This window comes from Pogona vitticeps, chromosome 2, assembly GCF_051106095.1.
Source record: "Pogona vitticeps strain Pit_001003342236 chromosome 2, PviZW2.1, whole genome shotgun sequence".
Lineage (NCBI taxonomy): Eukaryota > Metazoa > Chordata > Lepidosauria > Squamata > Agamidae > Pogona > Pogona vitticeps.
The window spans coordinates 69005885-69028360 of record NC_135784.1 but is presented as its reverse complement, the minus strand read 5'-3'; the positions used below and the strand labels follow the sequence as shown (position 1 = coordinate 69028360).

General features: G+C 41.7%; 1 long non-coding RNA gene across 2 annotated transcripts in view; it reads right to left on the bottom strand.

Annotated features, from left to right (window-relative positions):
• Positions 1-22275, bottom strand: part of LOC140704380 (uncharacterized) — a 38538-nt gene extending 16263 nt beyond the window's left edge. The window contains exons 1-2 of one of the 2 annotated variants that reach the window (XR_012083549.2): positions 16954-22275; positions 15631-15798 (exon numbers count right to left, since the gene is read on the bottom strand). This is a non-coding gene — a long non-coding RNA (uncharacterized LOC140704380). The remainder of the gene's footprint in view (positions 1-15630; positions 15799-16953) is intronic. The other variant, XR_012083548.2, reaches the window with a different exon arrangement.
• Positions 22276-22476: the final 201 nt, after the last annotated feature.

Here is a 22476-nt window from a genome sequence, read left to right as displayed (position 1 = left end):
CTCCCTGTCCTTGAAATGCCATCTGCTTGGCAACTTGTCTTCACCAGCACCTAATCTGACATTTCTTTGGCATCAGGCAAATATATTTTAATTTTTCTCACAGTACAAATTTACCTGGGGGCACAGACTGGCATGCCACTGTTTTACTGTCATGTTGAAGCTATATTTGCTTAATTAAGGGTGGTTTTAGAATGTCATTGGCCAGTAACCTCTTGCCTAAACATGGGGCAGAAGGGAAATTATGTAGTGTCCCCCCCTCCCCAGTTCTGGAAGTCTATCATTTGCCCAGTCACATGAGTGATCTCAAAACCAGTGTGTGAGAACAGGCACGTGATTGGGAGCCTGCAGGGACTTCAGTTGTTTTCCCTACTGCTCCACACCTCGGCCATAGGACTCCAGTCATGTTATCCATTACACTCTTCTAAAAATAAATTTACAAGCTCCTTTAGGGTAGATGTGGGAGTCTGTGGCAGAATTTCTGCCACATTGAAGGCGCTGTCAGCTTACAGGGGGTGGGGGGGTGATGATTCACCTCTTTCATTCCTGGCACTTTAACCACCGCTCCCCAAAACTGTTTTACCTTCCATTGTAACAAATTGTGAGTTTGATTCCCCACTGTGTCTCCTGCGAGTACAGCCAACCTGTGTAGCCTTGGGCAAGCTGCACAGTCCCAGGCAACCCCAGAAGTGAATGATAAACCACTTCTAAGTATTCCCTACCAGAAAATCCTAGAAAATGTCATCATAAGGCAGAACTGACTTAAGAGCACATTGTTGCTTTTGTTACCATTTATATGTCCTATTGATTTCAGTGGATTCAAAAGGGACAAACACTGGATTTTAAGCCCATAGTCATTTTAGACCAATCCTCATGATCATAATCTTAGAATTGGATTGCTAGAAGGGACCCTATGGCTAACTGAGTTCAATACCTGTCAAGAAGGATACAAATTCCCACCCTCAGGCTCCACAGCCAGATACCTAAACTATCTAACAGTGATCTGACAGTACTTCTATGAAGGTGAAGTGAAGCATCAGAAGGCAAAAGTCGCTCATGAAAAACACCTTGAATTTGATGAGAATGCCTTCCATTCCATGTACATATTAACTTCATTTGGAATTTTGTCACATTACATGACTGTAGCTGGCTGAATAGCTCTGGTTAAGGTATCTGGCTGTGGAGCCAGAGGTTGGGAGTTCAATTCCCCACTGTGTCTCCTAGGAGAAGAGTCAGCCCATGTGGCTTTGAGCAAGCTGCACAGTCCCAGGGTGCCACAGAAGAAGGGAGTGGCAAACTACTTCTGTGTAATCTATACCTGGAAAATCCTGAAAAGGGTCGCCATAAGTCAGAATTGACTTGACAGTGTGCTATTATTATCATTATCATTATTATTATTATCATCATCTGCTGCTGCTGCTTTAATGTGGGATGATTTTTCCCGTTCCATTTTTGTATGAATTAATCCCAAATACTTCTAGGTAGATTCTCCTAGTGTTTGAGAAAATTTATTAAATAAACAATGTAAAATCTAAGCCAGGGAATGAAAAGTCAGTCCCAATAAAGGGGAGTGAAGCTGCACTGATTATTTTCCCAGATGTGAGTACTCCAGTCAGCTATCTTTATAGCTTCCATTTGCCCCTGAACAATTGTTTAATCAGACTGCTATGTTGCAGGTTATGTTGAATTCCAGTGATGCTGCTGCCAAGGCTGTCAAGGGTGTTGATTCACAATCTTCAGATGTGCCACTTTGATCTATGTACACAGTTTGGTCCAGAACTTTAGCAAGCATGAATCATCTGGGCTGATTTAAGTGGAACTCTGCCATGTTGCACCAGCTGTAGATCTGGCTTGGATTGCTTCCACTTTATAAATTCTCCTTTAGAGCATCTCTAATCAGTCACAATCTCCTTTTTAAACAACATACTTGGTCCCTAGGAAAATGAAACTTGATCTTTCAGTTCTGGAAGATAATTTGCCATCCACCAAATGTGGAAATTTGTTATCACAATTTCTGTGGAATCTGGGATAGATTGCCAAGGTACCCACTGCTGTGCAAGGAAGTTGGCCCCAAGAAGTAACAGTAGAGGGACAGCTGGCAGGGCGCCTTAGCCCCAGCACAAGTAGGTTGAGCAGAGTTCAAAACCAAAAGGCTACTATGAACTTTGATCTTGTGATCTAGCGAAGCAGCTCCACAGATCTCCCATTACTGGGGGCAACAATTACTGTTGTCAGATATAGATATATATTCTGACTGTAGCCTTCCCCAGCTTGGTGCCTGATATAAAGAGTGGACTACAACTCCCAGCATGTCTAGCTATCACGGCTGATGAAAGTTTTAGTCCAGCAACATCTGGAATGCTGGTCCTAAGGCAACCCTTCTTGTGCTTTTGTTTTCAAAACAGTATTCATTGTAGTATTCTTCTCCAGCAGGAGTTAGAGAAAGAGTTAAGAAAGAAAGAAAGAAAGAAAGAAAGAAAGAAAGAAAGAAAGAAAGAAATTTGGACACAGAACATATTTATAGTCTGAAATTAAAGCACATTCATTGATAGCATGACAGCAAATCAAAGTTAATTCTGTATTATAGATTAGTATGGCAAGTTATAGTATGTGTCAAAGGCAGAACATTTGGATTCCTTTTCTTTAGTGCATACTGCTGTGTTTTAATCCTCAGTGTCACTGTAGTCCATGCTGCTATATAAAATAGCTTATATTAATAACTTGAAAATGACTAGGAACTGATGTATAGTAAAGGTAAAGGTAAAGGTTCCCCTTGACAATTTTTGTCCAGTCGTGTTCAACTCTAGGGGACGGTGCTCATCCCCGTTTCCAAGCCATAGAGCCAGCGTTTTGTCCGAGGACAATCTTTCCGTGGTCACATGGCCAGTGCGACTTAGACACGGAACGCTGTTACCTTCCCACCTAGGTGGTCCCTATTTATCTACTTGCATTTGCATGCTTTCGAACCGCTAGGTTGGCAGAAGCTGGGACAAGCGACGGGAGCTCACTCCGTCGTGTGGATTCGATCTTATGACTGCTGGTCTTCTGACCCTGCAGCACAGGCTTCTGCAGTTTAGCCCGCAGAGCCACCACATCTATTGCTTTAATTAATGCCACAAATAATAAAGTGAACTTGGAACTCTTAGCAAGAAGGCATCTACATTTCCCACCAGCTTTTCTATTAATGGAGGAACTCTTTTAAAAGATTGGTGTAGAGCCCATGTAAATGTAGACAACCTCCAGCAACTCTGCTCCCTGCTCCAGCCTTTTGCAATGAAATTCAGTGGTGAGAGGATTTTCATGTGGGTGAAATATGGGAAAGTTGCAATCTTGACATGCCAGCAACCCCACTGTGTCACAGACTGCTGCTTCCCATTATTAGGCATTCTGACACTGGACTTCAAAGAACAGCTTTCTTGCATAATAGCTCTGTTATTCAGTATAGTTAATGACAGGGTATGCAATTTGATTTCCCAAGCAAACTAACTCAATTGATTGCCCAGGAGTGAGAGGGACAGTTTATGATGACACTTTATTGCTGTCACAATTAAACTTCAGTTAAAGTTAGCTGGGGTTTGATTACATGGACCAGTCAATCAAGGACAATGTGTAGAAAGGTGTGAGGTCAACGACAGGTTGATGTGCAGATATTAAAATGGACAGGATTCAACAGACAAGCAGAAACATAATTTAAAATTCCTGTGTAGAGTATATAGTTTTGTTCCCATTTTAACAGCCAGCTAAGCCAAGAGCTTGCACTGCTGTAAGTACCATGGCAACCCATTTCTACCAATGGGGTTGAACAGTCCAGCAGGTTTGATGCCCTGCCAAGTAAAAATTTCAGCATTAAATTCTGCTAGCATCAGAAAGAGGTGCTTGTTCTCTGAGGGCCAAATTACACATTAAGAGAAGTACGTATCTCCTGCTAGTATGCTCTCTCTCCAAGCATGTATTTCATTCAAGACTCTGTGCTTGAGCAATCAGGTCCGCAAATAAATCCTGTATTTACCTCTGATGGCCAGATAGAGAATAAAACAAGCTAATATCCAGCATGCGGAGTAGTGCAGGCTTGTACTAAGATAAACAACTTTTATCTCAAAAGGAAATGCCACTTTTAACAACATAACTAATCATCAAGTTTGACCCTTAGCTTCCATAACTCCAGTATGATTTCCCCCCCCCCCCAAAAAAAAAAGACTGTCAGAATCTCATATAATTGGTAAACTTGTCATGGCATTGAGACCTTTGGAGCCCAGTTCTATGTACTGCTGAGTGATTGTAACAGCTCGTATCAAAGGTCCTTTATAAGACTACACCACTTCATTGGTTTAATCAACAAGTCAATCCACCACATTAGCTCAAAGACGATAAATGAGTGTGCTAACGGGTTATCGCCCACAGCTCACCATCTAATGGGGACTACTACCTTGGCCAGAATCTAAGCCATCAGCAAAGAAATCTATAGTCCTTGCAGAACTTCAGATTCAAGACAAAATATCCAGGCATATTTTGTTTGATTGTGGGGAAATTAAGCAGCTTTTAATCTGTTAAATCAATGTGTTAAGCCACTGGTATAATTGACCTTTGGGGAGCAGTACTAGCTGCCTGGTTAGTAGAGGAAACATGTCTCCAGTGTACATGAGGTAAATGTATGCACACAGTAAATCACCATGCAATACACAACCAACTGTTTTGAATTTTAGGGATGTTCACATTGATGTACGATTCTTTCTTTCTTTCTTTCTTTCTTTCTTTCTTTCTTTCTTTCTTTCTTTCTTTCTTTCTTTCTTTCTTTCTTTCTTTCTTTCTTTCTTTCTTTCTTTCTTTCTTTCTTTCTTTCTTTCTTTCTTTCTTTCTTTCTTTCTTTCTTTCTTTCTTTCTTTCTTTCTTTCTTTCTTTCTTTCTTTCTTTCTTTCTTTCTTTCTTTCTTTGCTATGTACATAAACCTTTGTTTTATATTTTATAAATTTATCCCAATTTCTATCTTCACAGTAATCCTATGAGAGGTAATGTTTGGCCGATGGTCATCCAGTCAGGAAATTTGCTGATTCACCTCAGGCAGAGAAATGTCTGAGGAAATCTCTCTCTGTGTGTATGTGTGGGTAGAACTGTGCACCATCCTGTTTGAGTGTTATCTCTGAAACAGGCATGGAGTCAGGCTGTTTTCTTTGTGTAGTATGTGTGAGAGAGTCAGGCAGAGGCAGAGAAAATTTCCATATGTGTGAGTTTCCTGTGACTCTTTGCTATAGACTATAAAAACAGAGTCAACCCTACCATTAGGCGGAATGAGACAGATGCTTTGGGAGAAAGATACTGGATGTCATGCAAGGACAGCAAATTGTACATAGCCAATTTTGTTAGTTAGTTAATTTGCTCCTGTTGGGGAAGGGAAGACTTGCTTGTGAGATTTTTCTGCTTCATATGCCAAAATAACTTGGCTGGCTTTAGTTGCTCTGTACCTTGACTTGGGAGGGGTATCTCATTCAGTGTTTCCCCTCAGGCAGTAAAATGTCTTCAGTCAGCCTTGGGTAAAAAAAAGGAGAAGAAGAAGAGAAACAAAAAAGGGAACTGAGAAATAAGAGGTTGTATTTATATTTCAGTTCTCCACCAGTGATGAGGTATTAGCTGTTTGCTTCCAGGAGCCATAAATTATGAGCCCCACTAAGATAAGTTATTAAAAACAACAGACACACCACTTGCAGGTGTATCCATGAGAGTCTGTTGCACTAACATAACAAATGAGGCATGTGGTAACTTTAAGTCTACCAAATTTATTTCAGCATGAGGATTCATGGGCACACAGCCCACTTCCTCAGCTATCAGCTGAGGAATCTGGAGCTCCAAAATATTTAGCTAGTACATGTGATTGCATGTGAGAGACAGGCAGAGGACTGAATGAGAATATAAATGAGAAATTATCAGCTGTGATACGTAATTTTGTCAACATGAAGTCCTAGCACTAGGCATTATGATAAAAATCTATAACTTGACACTGGAGCTACTAAACAGAGCAGTTTTGTAGTGGAAATGTGGAAGATACTTGTAATATTGAGGACCTTAGCTTGTGTCAGTGATCTTTCCTTTAATGTCTAACTTTCTCCTTCAGGGGCTAGATTGTTTAAGCAGAACTCAGTGACAGAATCCTGTTGCACATCTCCTTGCCCACAATGGGAATGACATCATCATTGGCAGCAAATGGCAGCTGATTAAAGGCAAATCGCTGCTTATCAAAGGTGATTTTGGGGCACACATGACTCATACATGATGCAGTAAAGTCACATGCATGCAGATATCACCAAAGGAAATCTTTAATCAGTGGCAACTTACTGCTGTTGATGACATCATTACCATAACATATGTGCAGCTGTGCAACAAGATTGCCACCATTGCTTCTTGTTCTTAAGGGGACTATGAAAAAGGAATGAACATTGGTGGAGGAATCATCGATAATTTAAAATATGTTGATGGCAGTATATTACTGGCAGAAAGCAGCAATGACTTGAAAAAACTGCTGATGGTGAAAGAAAGATGTGCAAAACCAGGATTACAATTGAACGTGAAGAAGACAAAAATCATGATTACAGAAAAATGGTGTAATTTCAGTGTTGACAATATTGTCCGTATTCCTCGGTTCTGACTGAAAAAAAGGAATCCACAGCCTTGAGTTTCCAAGAGCAGAGGAAGGCTATTTACAATTAGGTTTTTGAAGGTCACTAATTCATAGGTTACCATACGCAGAAAGTGATTAGATGGCACATAGAGTGAAGTTGGAAGTGGCCTACAAGGCCTTCAAGTCCAACCACCTGCTCAGTGCAGGAATACAATCAAAGCATATCTGCCAGGTGATTATCTAAGTTTTTCTTGAATGCCTCCATAACATAACATACTGTGGTTGAATCATCAATCCAAATGGAGTCTGCAGGTAAAAAACATCACAAGAAGACTGAGATTTGGAAGGGCAGTGATGAAGGAACTAGAAAAGATCTGAGAGTGTAAATACATGTCACTGGAGATGAAGGTCAAGATCACTCATATGGATGTAAAAATTGTACAGTGAAGAAGGCAGACAAGAAAAAAAATCAATTTATTTGAAATGTGATGTTAGAGGAGAGCTTTATGGATAATCATGGGCTGCCAGAAGAACAAATAAGTGGATGCTAGATCAAATCAAGCCTGAACGCTCCCTAGAAGCTAAAAAATGACTAAATTGAGGCAGTCATTCTTTGGGCACATCATGAGAAGAAAAGAGTCCCTGAAAATATCAGCAATGCTGAAAAAAGTTGAGGTCAGCAGAAAAAGAGGAAGATCATACAGTATTTGAGATTTATTGACCCCAAAAAAGGAAGCCATGGCTTTGAGTTTGCCAGATCTGAGCAAGGCTGTCAACAGCAGGACGTTTTGGAGGTCAAAAAGTCATTAATGTCACAGAAGGGAGAAGCCACTTGATGGAACATAGCAATAACCTCCTCAAAACTAGCTTCCTTTGATTTGTCACTAGTTCCTGGGAGGTGAACTCCCCATTGATTTGCAAGTCAGTGAATCAGCTTCAGAAGGTCCTGTTCAGTTTGACTGTTAATTCTGTTCCTTCAGTGATTCCCTTCCCTTCTGATACTTTGTGTGGAAGATGATGGGTTCTCAGGTCTGTAAACTGTCAGTGTCAGCCACCATGGAGTACAAAGTCCCAGCTAAAGCCTGTATAAGAGTCTACAGTGTTGCACCTGAAGGACTCCTTTCTCATCAGTTTTCTTTGGCAGGGAGAGGCCTCTGCTGCACGACGCACCTACCGGCAAAGCAGAACGCCGGCGTGTTGCTCTAAGCTATGAAACTGATCCACTTCTCATAGACACCGTTCACTTCTCTCTCCTAGAGCAGGAAGTGGTGCATGCTTCAGTGAATAAACACATCACATTTTGTCTGGCAGGCACCAGAGATGACGGGGAAGAATGCTCAGTATTTCAAAGGGTGGTAAAAATGGGCAAGATAATTAAGCGGCTTTGAAATGACTGATTTATAACAACAGACATAGAAGTAGAAATGTCCATGAAGTGCCTGAATCAGCAAAGGAGAGTTGGCATGATGCAATTTGTCCAACAAGTGGAAATGTGCCAGGGAGCCCTGATTTCAAAACCTGAGCTTTTTTTCCCTGCTTAGTTGTACTTCTCATTTCCAGCCAGGTATCATCTTTCTATTAACAATATTTCCTAAAAAGAATCCCAAGAATCACATATAGTTTCAGAGGTAGAAAGACAGAACAGTCATGTTATTTCTTTTATCAATGAAACATAATATATCAGAAGTGGCTTTCCCTTCCCCCATATCCAACTCCTTGACAGACAGGGCAGAACTTTTTACCACACTGAGCTGGTGACGACAATAAGACATGGGCAGGAGAAAGATGACCCGCTGGCCCAGATCCAGGGGGTGGGTAGGTGTGTCACCCACTGAAGTTCCTCTGCCTCAGTCTCTTCACTACAGATCCCCTACAAAGTTACTTATGGAGCACCCAAAATGTGTGTCTCATCTCTTGATAGTAGAGGTATGGTCTAATGGCAGCCCCAGACAAGGAATGCAGCTTGTATCAATCCACCCACTATGTAGTTCTTGAGAAACCCTGATGCAGAGAGCTAGACATGCAGAGAGAACACCTCAACCACAGATAGCTCCAGTTCTCCTAATGACATGGCTCTGTATTTCTGTTCCTGAAACCTGCACTCTTTTCACAAACCCTTCTGCTTCATCAAACTCATAGGCTCAGGTCCTGCTGACCTGACACTGAGTGGACAGCCCTGCCAGCGTAGGAACGCATGATCTGTCTGCTTGCCCAAGCCTTGCTGTTGCACAAGTGGCGGTCTTCATTAAGAAAACCGGCTGTCTACTTGCGCAACAGCAATGCTTGCTCAAGGAGCATGATCCTGCATTACTATTTTCCACACGGTAAGATAGTGGCCATAGAAAATACTGACCTTCACTGAGGGAATCCACATGGGGGTCTATATCTTCCTTCCCACTGCTGTTTGAGAGCACAGCGTTTGGCTTGTTCATTCGGAATTAAAAGGACACATGCCTCAACTTGACAGAGGATCTGTGAGGTTAAGGTGCCATTTTTCTCTCTGGAACTAAAATTCAACAACTGGTTGTTTCCTCTGCTTAGATGCCCTGTTGGGGCAAGTAAAGGCAAATCCCATTATGGGAGGTGGTATAGCTGTGCATTACGGAAAAATTAGACCATCTGTTTAATATTTGTTTGTTTTCTTGGGGAAAGGGCATTCTGGATACCTTCTCCTGGTCCCTCACAGTTAGGGCTCAAAGAGGAGGGGAAAAGAAGGAAAAGACAAGAAGAAGTAGAAGAAATCCCGGCAGCCACTGTACTTGTCTGCAGCAGCATGCCAGTTCCCCATCACTGTTGTTTCTAACATTTCATGGGCAAGACAAAAGGAGAGTGAAAGGGTGGTATTTGCCTTGAACACCCCTTTGGCAGGGAAGCACTGGTGCCAAGCTGGAGAGGACACAACAGTAATGTGGACCACCCGGCGCACAGTGATTCACAAGTTTGACATGGATTTAAACACACACACTGCTCTGTTTAACTGGGTCACACAATTTTAACTGCATTTTTCAGTAACAAGCCTTGATGAGTATGGGAGGTGGTGTGGATTCTCCCACTATCCTCTAACTCAGTGGTCAGGGAACAGGGGTAAATTACCCCAAATGGGGTAAAAATGAAAATCCTGGGGGTAATGAGGACGCAACCCTAACCCCCTTCCTTCCTCCTCCTACTCTGCCTGGAGGGGGGGGGTTCCCGGCTGCCCGATCACCCCCTATTCACCCCCTTCTGCAGCCCAGCTGCAACTGAGCCACGGTGGATGAATTTTTTAGGGGGTAAAAGGTAAAAAAGTTCCCTGACCCCTGCTCTAACTCTATTGATATGCTCCTTTTTTGGGGGGGGGAGGCCTTCTGCAGCCTTCTAGAAAAAGGATTAAAATGGAGATTCTGCAGAGTGTTTCCTGTAGTTCTGTGCTCAACAATGCCATTCCCACAACCAAAATCCTTCTATAACGTTTACTCACAAACAAGTCCTTTGAGCAAAGGCTTCCATTACACAATTCCTCCGTGTGGCTTCTGTTTCTGATTGTTTCCTGTTCTGCGCATTTGACCATTCATTACAAATGGCCTGCCCCTTAATTAGTCAGGTCCAGTTTTCTATGTGGAATGAGGTTTTTAATCCCTTTCAAAGGAAAAAAAAATAACAGATGGACAGCAGTAATTAACCCAGTCAAAGACTGGGAATAGCAACTAATTAAGGGCCAATTTAAAGATAATTAAGCAACAGTGCTACTGCTGCATTGAAATCCATTTGGGAGCTGAAGACACGAGGAGGAATGTTCTAAGTGGAGGCACCACAGTTGGGGCAAAAAACCCAGGATTGCAAACTGCCAAGCCACATCTGGGCAACCTAGTGCCTGCAATTGTGTTTGAGGTGGGAGACAGAATCACCAAGTGTTGGAGGCTTATGAAACGGCAACTCAGTAACAGAGAACACAGGATCACCGTGCTATCATCTAGGTCCTTGTTTAAAAATCACAGCCCAGACAGATGACTCAGAAGGACAGCACAGCTGAGATCTAGCAGTCCATCAAACATATTTTCCGCACAGAAGACTGCCATCAAGTTGCCTTGAGGTCTGGCAAAACCCACAAGAATGCACAGCCTTGTCCTGTTCCTAATCTAGGTTGCTTAACAGAGTGACCGAGCGGTCTGGGTCCTGCAGCTAAACCTGAAGGTTGAAATGGTTGTCAGAGATGCTGAGTGTCACCCCATGCAGCAGCAGCAGCACCTGATCCAAGAGGAGAACACGGGACACTGGCTGGAAATTATCCAATGGAATGGTTCAGGGAAGGTTATTTTTCCTTTAAAAGGAAGTGCCACAAGTGTCTCTTTAACTGCTAGGCACAATGTACGCTAACCTATTTCTAGCCTATCAGTATCATAAAATGCATTTTTGTAAAGCTGATATAAAAGTGAAGATCTTTATGGTTTGGGCCAATGGGAAGGAAAACGTAGTGCCAGAATGCATCTACACTGATTTATTGGTAAAATAATAGTTAACATCTGTGCCCCTGCAGCAAATTTCCACAATATCTATTTTGTGTTTTCTTTTAATTTTTAAAGTGATTAGATCAGGGGTGTCCAACCTTTCACCTTCCCTGGGCCACATTAGTAGATGAAAATTTGGTTTGGGCCGCACATAAATTTGGTTTGGGCCGCATGGGGGAGCAGCCCTAGCCATCCTCCACAGCCCCGCTCCAAGCGTGCTTCCTGGCAACTGCGATCTCAGACAGAAGAGGCTGCCAGCTTCGACTCCGGTGGCTTTATGGGGCCGGGAGGGGGTCCACCTATTGATGGGGACAGCGCAATGCAGTCACGCAGCTCTCCTCTCCCCTCCCCTCCCCTCCCACTCCTTTCTTCCTTCCCTCTCTCCCCTTCTACCATTGTGACATATTCCAGCCACAAGTGCCACTGGGCCGCATTACAAGCTGACCTGGGCCGCATGCGGCCCTCGGGCCGCAGGTTGGACAAGCCTGGATTAGATAATACAGTTCTTGCACTTGTAGCTGGTGTTGCTTCCATCCACAGAGGGAGAAAAGATCTTTCTGAATGTCCATTTGGACTACCACAAAATATCACAGCCAGCCAAGCTCGCTGAGAGGAATAAAGCTCCAGTTCATATCTACCTGCAATTACAATAGGACTTCCTTATCCATGGGATCAGTATCCACTAATTCACTTATCCACACACTGAAAATTTTAAAAATATTAAAAGACATCCCCCAAAAATACCATACATTTCTAATGTTGAAGTTCCCAGAACTGGCCACTAGAGGAAGCCAGAGACCATGCTATGTATAGCATGCCCGATTATAATAGTGTTTGCTATAATCTGAATTTTTCAGCATCCACAGGGGGGCCTGGAACCAATCTCCTGCAGATACAGGATGTATAATTTTATTTTAAAATCTGAGATCAGATTACTAATTGGGTTGTCTTGCATATGATGCTCCATAGAGATATCTGAAGCAGAAATGTAAACATATTCTTCTGATGCGGGTTCCAGTAATTTTACATATGTACTGTACATTTACCAGAGTCTGGGGAAATGATTTTTTGTTCCCCTGGACTACAACTCCCAGAATTCCCTGGTTGCCCATGGCTTCTAACGTTCATTTCTCCATAAACTTCCATCGAATGTTCTTGCAGCTTTTCAGATATCAGATGTTCTAGATAAGATGTCCTGAAATGTTTTGGACAAGGCTGGCATATTCTTAGGGTGTGATCTGATGATAATATAGCTTGTGTTTTGGATCGCCCATGGCACAGTTCAGTGCAAGCAATTTGTCACAGCGACCAGACGACATGTGGGAAATCATGAGCCAGCCCAACCCTGCTCCCTGCCCAGTCCAGACTTTTTTGACCGAGCAGCAAGGCCACTTTCTTCTGGAACAGGGCTGGAGTGATCTGGACTGGGTTATATGTACACAAAAGAATTGGTTTTAAGGGAGATCCCACCCAGCAAAATAACTCTTTCCAGTGCAATCCAACGCCAGATGATCACACCCTTACTGTCTTCTCTGGCTCAAGGTTGTTTCTTGAAAATACAGGCAATGCAACATTATGCAAATAGCACAGCTTCACATTAAAGTGATGAAAAAATATGGCTTATTTATGGTAATTCAAGTCCTTACACAGGGCCTCCTTGGCTGTGCTGGGGACTCCAGCATCCCAAAGAGATGGATGTATGGAGAGCATAAAAGGGCAGTCAGGTGGAAGAAGGGCAGCTTCCTGCCTGATTGCCTCATTAGAGTTTCATGTTATCTACTGTGCATATACAAATAGCAACAGGGTCTTGCGACACTCAAGAGCCCCATAACAGATTTATGGGGGCATCAATTGCAGCCCACCTCACCTGACGAAACAGAAAGAATGTGATTTATTCTGCAAATGCATGGTGTGGCAGCCAAATACCAGTTCAGCCTGAATGAAGACAACGTTCTTATTTTTATAAAGAAAAAAAAATATTCCTGTTAATTACAAATCTCCTTTACCTTGACAACACACTTAAAATAGCACTCACATAGTTTTCTGAACAATATCAATTTAACCTTGCCAACTGTTTGTTTCATACTATATAATTACAGTATGACCTTGATTTATGAGTGGCTGAAAAACATGTAATACTGTGTGCATGTTACCTGCAAGGGAGCAGCTACCGGAGATTAAACGGAAGTCTGGGCTACGATGTAGAATGCACTTTCCTCAGGTGGTGACTGGCAGGTGGTTTCAACCACAACTCCCATTACATTGCAACCACTGGCTATAGAAGGATAAGCCTTGCCTAAAATCCACATGTGGATTAAGCAAATGTCAAAACTGGAAATAGAATTTAAACCGGAAATATTTTTGTTAGGATTGCTACCAAATACTGTAGATATACAAAGCTATTATTTAATACCACATGTTTTGACAGCAGCTCATTTATTACGGGCACAGGTTTGGAAAGATGCATATCCACCAAATGATAACATGATCATTAAAAAATATTAGAAAGTACAACAATGAATAGATTAACTAAGAGGCTAAAGGGACAAGAAGAATCATCTTTTTATTTAAGTTGGAATTTATTTTATAATTGGTGGAAAGTAAAAATCCCGAAGTAAAGGAACAGAAAATGAATAAAAAATGGGATGTCAGGAATAGGATCTCATCAGAAGAATTATTCAAATATACAAGATTGCTTCTAGGGCCTTAGGCTTTTTTTTTCTTTTTTGCATTTAGCTTATCTTTGTTTATTGTTCGATGATTAGAGATCCTTACACTTTATGTTTACTGTTTAAATGCATATTGTGCTATATATCTATGTTTTTAAATCTTATGTTGGGGAAAAAAGAAGGATAAGCTTTGCAAACACCACATGATGTTTACAAAAGTAATCTTTATATCACAGATGTATTATCATAGAATCTTAGAAGAGTTGAGTTGGAAGGGGCCTATAAGACCATCAGGTCCAAGCCCCTGCTTAGTGTTTATGGAGAGCTATGGGGATGGCAGTAATCGGTTAGACATTGCTCAGCCGGGCTGACAAAAGCTTTTAGTATTCAGAATGTACTTTTGAGTGGAAAAAAACAGTAACACTTAGAGAACACTTAACTTGTAAACAAACTTAATTTTTAAAACTTTGGATTCAAAAATTTGTTTTTATTCTGCTTTCTCACAGTCATCATTTAAATAGGATTGCTACTTGATAAGAAACAAAACTAATTGGTGTGTTCTTGTGCCTTTTATAGTAGCTTAATTTGCAGTTAGTAGTTACAAAAGCTTTTCATAAAATACAGGTGAATATATTTGCTACCCTGTTTCCTGAAAATAAGACCTAACCTGAAAATAAGCCCTAGTATGATTTTTCAGGATGCTCGTAATATAAGCCCTACCCCAAAATAAGCCCCAGTTAGGTGAAATCCCATCCTCCACCATTGTGCTACATTGTGCAGCAACCAGAAGATGATGACATGACTGTAAAAGAAAAGATCCCCTGAAAATAAGCCCCAATGCATTTTTTGGAACAAAAATTAATATAAGACCCTGTCTTAATACCGGGGGAAACACAGTAAGTTCTATGCATCAAATTGCTATTAAAGCCAAAGCTACACCAGCTGGAAAATTAAAAATGCCAAACCTAGATTTATTTGTTTATTTATTTATTTATTTATATCCCGCCCGTCTAGACTACATCTACTCTGGGCGGTTTAGAACAAAAATATACAACAACATAGCATATAATGCTTATCACTGGTTCAAATTAACTCTCATATAACAGGTCAGTACATTTTATACACATTAGAAGTCATTTTGTTGCAGAATTCACATACAACTAGGCCTACAATATAGGTATTTTACTCAGTTACCACCTGCACAATTCTAAATATTGTTCTCAGATTTCAGCCACTTGTCATGCCTGAGGTTTCTTAATATTAAACAACAACAACAACAACTCACTGGGATAAAAATTATCCCAACTTTTATATTTTGTCATTAATATAATGATCATGTGTCATCAGGTCAGTTCTGACCTATGGTGACCCTTTTCAGGATTTTTGAGGAAGAGAATACTCAAAAGGAGTTTACCATTCCCTTCTGGGGGTAACCCGAGACCACGCAACCCACCCAAGATGACACAGACTGGCTCTATTCGCAGGAGGCACAATGGGGAATCAAACTCCCAACATCTGGCTTTGCAGCTGAATACCTAAACCACTCAGCTAGCTGCAGTACTTCCCTCTTCCCAACCAACATATGTACCATAATGAGATTAAAACATTCTATGCCATTTTTCAATGTGCAAAGATGCCAAGAAGCAAAAGTAACATTTGGTTTTTAGTGTATTGGCCCTATCTGAGGTGGAAGATTTAAAATTTTTATTGGATGTGGGAAATACAAGACATGTACATTAAACCTTATCCCCACCACTAGGCCTCAACACAGTGGAATATTCCTGGGGATCAGAAAATACCCAACAGTTTGTTTAGTACTAAAGTTTTTTTTTAAATCCTGGTGGATGAGGCGTAAAAGACAGTGACTTACCTAAGATCACATGAGTCATTAGATAATAGAGAAGTAGAATCTGGGTCTTCTGCAGGTTTTCATCCACATTTTCATCAAATGTTTTATTTCTCAGTGATCTTTAGAAGTGGCTTGTGAAATAATGTTTCCATATATGCCAGGCATAGAATTAACAAGTTCTGGAGTGGTCTAGAATTATTGCAAAAATGAGGACACTTATAATGAAAAACCCAGGTGAGTTTAGAAACAGCTTGTGACTCATTATTTGGTTTCATTCCGGTATTAACCCTTTACTCAGATAATGTCAGCTGTGACAAATCATAGAATTTATTTATTTATTTATTTATTTTATATCCCCCTATCTAGTCGGTTAAGACCACTCTAGGCGGCTAACAGCAAACTGTTCTTTTTATCTGGGAGGTCTGTAAATCTTACAGGACTCCTAGGGCAATCAGTAATCCAAATCAGGACTTGACATCTGGAAACATCACTTATTGGGACTCTTTTTTAGTACAGTACAGGAGGAAACATGATAGATTATTTTCAAATGTTGAACAGAGTGTAAAAAAATGAATAGAGAACATTTCTTCCTCTCTCATAATATTCAAACCAAGGACTATTCATTGAGACTAGAGATGTGGGTATTCATATATGAATGCCCCCACACAGCTGGACTTAACAAGTCTCCAACTGGACTTAAGGAAGTGACATGTTCACAGTAACACTGTTAGTTGCAACTGATAATTTTTCTGACTGGATGATACTAATGTTGGTTTTAAAGGGGAATAAAACAGTTCCCCCACCCCCCATGTTAATCCTATTGCTGTAGTAAGGAACCCCTCCCTTTCCTTACTTGCTAGGTTTATTTTTGTGTAGGGATAGTGGGTTGCTGTATTTTTTAAACTGTTGAACAACGGTCTCACATCACTCAAAACAGGATGGGATTCTGTCAGCCCTTGTTTCTGCTCTGACACTGAATTTGTGTGGCTTTACTTGAGAAGTGATGCTCTAACAACTACAGGAAATGTGGTTAGGAGCTGCTCCCACTTCCTGTAGGCGCTAGATCATTGTGTAGTAAAGTAACCTGAATTATGGCAGCAGAACTCAGAGGCAGTAGCACATATTGTTGTGAAAGATCCTTGCTGATGGGGGAGGAGAGAGCCAGGACAGAATCTTCTACATTAAGTTAAGGATTCACAACAATAAATGCTACAACTAGTTCACTTTTCTCCAAAGGGACCCACATTATACCACCCATATCCTATGATTTACAATCTGTTATCCAATCCCATTAAAAGACACAGGGAACTAAATATGACCCATGTGTCACTGTCACTTTTTTACCTTTTGTCAGCCAGTGTCAGGGTTCCATAGGAGAAACATCAGGACCCAGTCCAGGGCAAGACCAGACCCAGTCCAGGGCAAGGAAAAAGGTAGAGCCAAACCCACAGCCCAAACATAGACCAACCAACTTGGGTTTTGAGTCCAAGTAGTAGCCAATTAGAAGGATGATTCAAAACATGTTCCAACAGTCCAGGGATCAAAGCCAGGAGGAACCATATCAAAGCAGCAGGGTCTAGGGATGCAGGACTGGCAGAATAGGAGCATCACCACAGCATGGCCAGAGATCTTCATTGCTGAAGTAAAGATCTGTGGGGAAGGCCTGTTCTTATATAGCTTAATCTTCAGCTTCCTCAGGTGGCACTCCTGAGGATCTGGGCAACAGCTGCAGGGAGAGGGCCCAGTCCTGCAATCCTTAGAGCCCTTCTCCCCTGAGATTTGGGGCTGATCCTGCCTGCACTAAGGTTGCCAGGTTCCATCAAGGCCCAAGTCCTGACAGCCAGCACACTTTGCCTCCACGGACCCATCTCTACACATTCACTCTGGGCTTGCAAATGGAATAGAAAAATATTCACTTTGAGATTGTGCCATGACAATATTAAGTTCAGCTAATTGATTTGTTAATCTATGCCTTCAGGAGCAAAATGGATGTTCACTTTGTCCCATGCTTCCCAGTTGAGCTTCTTCATACACAAAAAGCTCTGGACATTTTTACCATGGAAGATTCCATATTTTGCTGTATCAACTACAAATCAGACTCATGAACAAACACCTAGGTATACAAACAAAATATTTCTAACGAAATGACAATGCATACTGCTAATTCAGACAGGGCAGCTTGTGACCTGAGATGCTGTAAAGTTAATTACCTTGATTTGGGTACCAAACAGTGGAGTTTCAGTGATGTGAAGGTGCATTTTGTTCCCTAGCCAGTTTTGCAAATTATATAGAAAATATAGTTGCTCAAAACATTTCCTGACTTCTGATAGAGATGAAGAAATGGACAACCTTATAATGGCTGGAATCCTGTTGTGCTGCTCTGTGTGTGCAATGGGGATGATATAATAGTCTTAGAACTGCAGAACTAGAAGGGATCCAGTGGATCATCGAGTCCAGCCCCTGTCAAGGACGCACAGTGAGGAATCAAACTCCCAGCCCAGAGACCTGAACTACAGCAGTGGTAAGTCAATGCTGATTAAAATCACCAATGATTAAAGGCAATTTCAGGGTGCATGCAAATCATATAGGGTGTGATAAATTTGCACACACCCAAAATTGCCAAAAAAAAAAGCCTTTAATCAATGGTGGTTTCATGCTACAGGTGTGCAACAGGATTTCTGCCAGTGAATTTTAACATAATGCTCACTTAGTATTCTTTATCATTAATAGAGAAGCTAAAATAAACTGTTATTTTATTATAACAATAAGATTTCGAACCTAGCGGTTCGAAAGCATGCAAATGCAAGTAGATCAATAGGGACCACCTCGGTGGGAAGGTAACAGCGTTCCGTGTCTAAGTCGCACTGGCCATGTGACCACGGAAGATTGTCTTGAGACAAAACGCTGGCTCTACGGCTTGGAAACAGGGATGAGCACCACCCCCTAGAGTCGAACACGACTGGACTGAAAATGTCAAGGGGAACCTTTAAGATTTGTATGGAGGCAACATCACTGGGCAGATGTATCATCTTTTATTACATCTGCAGTGAAACGGTTATTTGGACATGCTTCAGTATTTTTTTAGTCATTAAGGTTCATAGGAACTGGACTTACCTGTGAATAGAGTGATACACCCATTGTGTTACAGAGAGAGGTAGGCTGTTCATATGCAATGACGGGTCCTGAGGTGTGATTCAAAATGAGGTTAAGTATAAAATGGGGCTAATCACTGTGAGGTGTCCTAGTCTATACACGATGCTTCAGATGACCAAATTCTGAATTGGCTGTTAGAAACAGCAATTTGGCTAGTTTAGTCCAGGATGTGTGATGCACATGCAACTCTGCCCTCCCTCCAATACCTCATCCTGTATCCTGGTGTCTGCTGCCTGAAGAGGCAGCTTCACTTTGCCTAATAGTAGAGCTGGCCTTTTTACTTAAGGAACTTACGTGCCACTGGTGCACAAGTTTCTTTTAAGAATGAATGAATGAATATTATACGTGTTGTAACTGCCCAGAATAGTGCCTTAGCACTAATGGGAGCGAGATACAAATTGAACCAACCAACCAACCAAAAGGAAAAACCAGAGTCTTGTGGTACCTTTAAGACCAGCAAATTTATTTTAGCATGAAACTTCACATATTACAATCCACTCTGTCTTAAAATGTCGCATTACACAGAGGGCAGAAAATGGCAGCCCATTACAAAAAAGCAGTTTGACAACCCTTCTGTATGTTGCTGTTGTTGCTTTCCTCAAATATTCTTTTGATTCCTCTTGATTTACTTAGCAAGCCTTTCCTTGACAGATCAATAAAACTGTAGTAACCATGAGCCGGCCCTCCTGCAGCATTTCTTGAGACACTGAACACATTTCCACTGACAGTGTTCCAAGAATAGAATAGATTAGTTCTAAGAAAAAATAGTTTGTGCCTATTTACTACTATGCAATCCAGCTGTTGGCAATTATGCCACTTTAGTATGGAACCTAGGCAAGTTACTCCCAGAATCTCCTAGTGAGTATAGCCATTATTGTGGTTGTTTGGTTGCTTGATTGGCTGGTTTAAAATGGTTCAAACATTAACTTTTCTAAGCTCCATGGTCAAGCCAGGAATAATAAACAGATTTTTTTAAAAAAAGATTTTCCAAAGACTTACTCTTAGCACAAAATAATTTGGTTTACAGATTTTTCATTAGCAATTCCATTCGTACAGATCAAAGCTACACTTTTGTCAACAGATCAGTTTCAATTCATTTACATCACTCTGTGCACAGACATTATCAGGTATTTTCAACAGTACTGATAGGTCATGCAGAACTAATTTATTATTTGCATTACAGTAATAATCTATACAGTAAGACATACACCAGTTTCTGCACCTGTAGTGCTCTAAGTAGTGGGAGGGGCGGAGAAAAGCTCTTCCTAACAGCACAGCCTCCTTCCTCGGCTTGATTCTTTGCAACTGTGAGGTGCTGCAGAAAAGTCAAGGGTTGGGTGCTGTTGGATTCACTCCCTGGTGCTAGGATGACCTTTCATAGATAGGTCACAGCAGGCCCCTCTACCTGATATGGGGAGATTTCCTCCCCCCCCAAAGTTCACCCCTTTTAGCAGGAACATCCAAGGTTGTGTGTAGCATTTTCAGAGGGCTGGAGAAGGGGCTGTGCAAAGGGAAGGGCAGCCTGTTGCACGTGTGCATGTTCATCAGATAATCGGACAAAGGATTAGATTTTAAAATGTGCTCAGCATCAAGGTGTTTGTGTGCAAGTTGCTCCAGATGGCATGACAGGCCCCCCAACGCATACACCTGCTGCCTCTCTGCCCAATCCCCTCTTTTCTCTCTTGGCTGTTTGGTTCACTGGGATTTAGAGGGATATCGGGGATGAAAAACCAGGGGCTCAGCTCATGAATGTTCTTGTTGCACAAGCTGTAGTAGCAGAAAAAAACCAGCCTTGAAAATGCTATCTGCCCCTCCCCCCCATCTTTTTCTGCTCCGCATCTGTGTTTTTGGTGATGCTTCTGTTTGCAACCTCGCATGCTGCCTGCAATGGATGTGGCTGGGAGGGACCTTTCTGGGCTGGGGTGATTATCAATCTATCCAGCACTAACCAATTGTTCCTTTCCTGCCTGTAAATTCAAAGAGAATGCCCCTTCTATCCTTTCAATCTTTTTTCTCTCTCAGTAGTCTGTTGGAACTAGTGAGTCGGTTGAGGTCTGTTGTTGACAGTCAGTCAGCCAGGTTTGTCAGTTTGCTGCTTGTTCTGTTCTACTCTAAGTAAAAGAAGTGGTTTTTATTCTTTATACTACTAATGTGTCAGAGTGAGTTATTGAGGCTGCAAGTGCCAGGTGATGAGAAAAAGGGGTTGACTAAACTGGGGAACTTGAAGCTATTCTTCCCTTTGAGTCCTCGCATTTCTGTTGTGCAGCTAGAGGAATTCAACCATCAGGGTGCCACCACAGAGAAGGCAGGTTTTCAGGGCTTTCTAGGTAGAAAGTACTCAGAAGTGGTTTCCCATTCTCCTCTTCTGGGTACTCTCTGGAACTTGCCTGGACCACAAAGTCTGGCTCTTCTTCCTGGAGGCCGTGTGGGGAATTAAACTCTCAACCTTTGGCTCTGCCTAAACCACTCAGCTATCCAGCCATCTAACAATATAACAGCACTGCACAACGTATAAGAGGACAAGTCCCAGCACTTAGGATCTTATAGGCCAAAATCTGTCCCCCAGAAGAAAAAAAAAGATGAGGGGAAGAAGACTGAGGTGATCTGGGGAACCATAAGCATTTATTCTAGTCACAGGTACAGTACCTGTGGCGTGCCAGAGTGCAAAGTGGATTTAGGTTTTGCCAGAGAAAAGGCATCGGGCAGGTGTTCCAGGAGACAATTCCAGGCACAGAACAGTTTTCTAAAGAAATGAAATATCCCTTCTTCTAATACATAATCAATGTTTAATCTTGAACTGCACTCTAAAGGCAAAGGAAAAATGAGAAGAAAAATGAATTTTAGATCTACCTCTCAGATTGGTGCCCACAACAATAGCAGATCAGTGACTAAAAGAAATCAGATGGGGGCAAGACTTAATGTATAGTTCATTGCCTCCAGTATGCGGTAATAATATATCTGCAGAGCTGGAAGGGGCCCCTTGGATCATTGGCTCCAGCCCCTGTCAAGGAGGCCCAGTAGGGCGTTGAACTTTCAGCCTCCGGCTTCACAGCCTGATACCGAAACCACAGAGTTATTCAACAACTACAATTTCAGTCATCAAGTATCAGTTCTAGTGCATTTCAATTCAGTGTGAGTTATTTATGAAAGAGAAATTTGTTGAAGGATAAAGGCCCACTGCTTTGTCAGGTTATTTGGAACACTCTGCCTGAAAAATTACAAAGCACTCTACACGGACTGTAGCAAGAATGTATTGATCTAAAGAGAGTCCTTTCTGTTATGTTTAGTTAACGGGGGAAATGCTCCTTCTCCCAGGTGTTGTTAATTCGTACAGTATGTGTAAATAAGGCATTGTGGATATTTTGACCTGCAAGTAATTATAAGATTGCTCAGAGGGGAAATTTATCTACACAGATAGTCCCAAAGAGTTTATAAAGTCAGGTCAGAAGTGGCCTGGTTGAGACCCAAATAGTTTGTTGCAGCTGCTGTGCTTGAGTCATGTCAATTGGTCTTGACATCAGTGTTGGATGTCACAATCATGTGAGCTCACCAAGTAGCTCTGAGTGGTCATATTCTGGAAAATGTATGGCACTGCGTTGGTCGTGATGTTTTCTGGCCACACCATTACAAAGACAATGCCTGGATCTACACTGCATAGTTATAGTGCTTTGATACCGCTTCAAGTGTCATGGCACCAACCTAGGTAATCCTGGA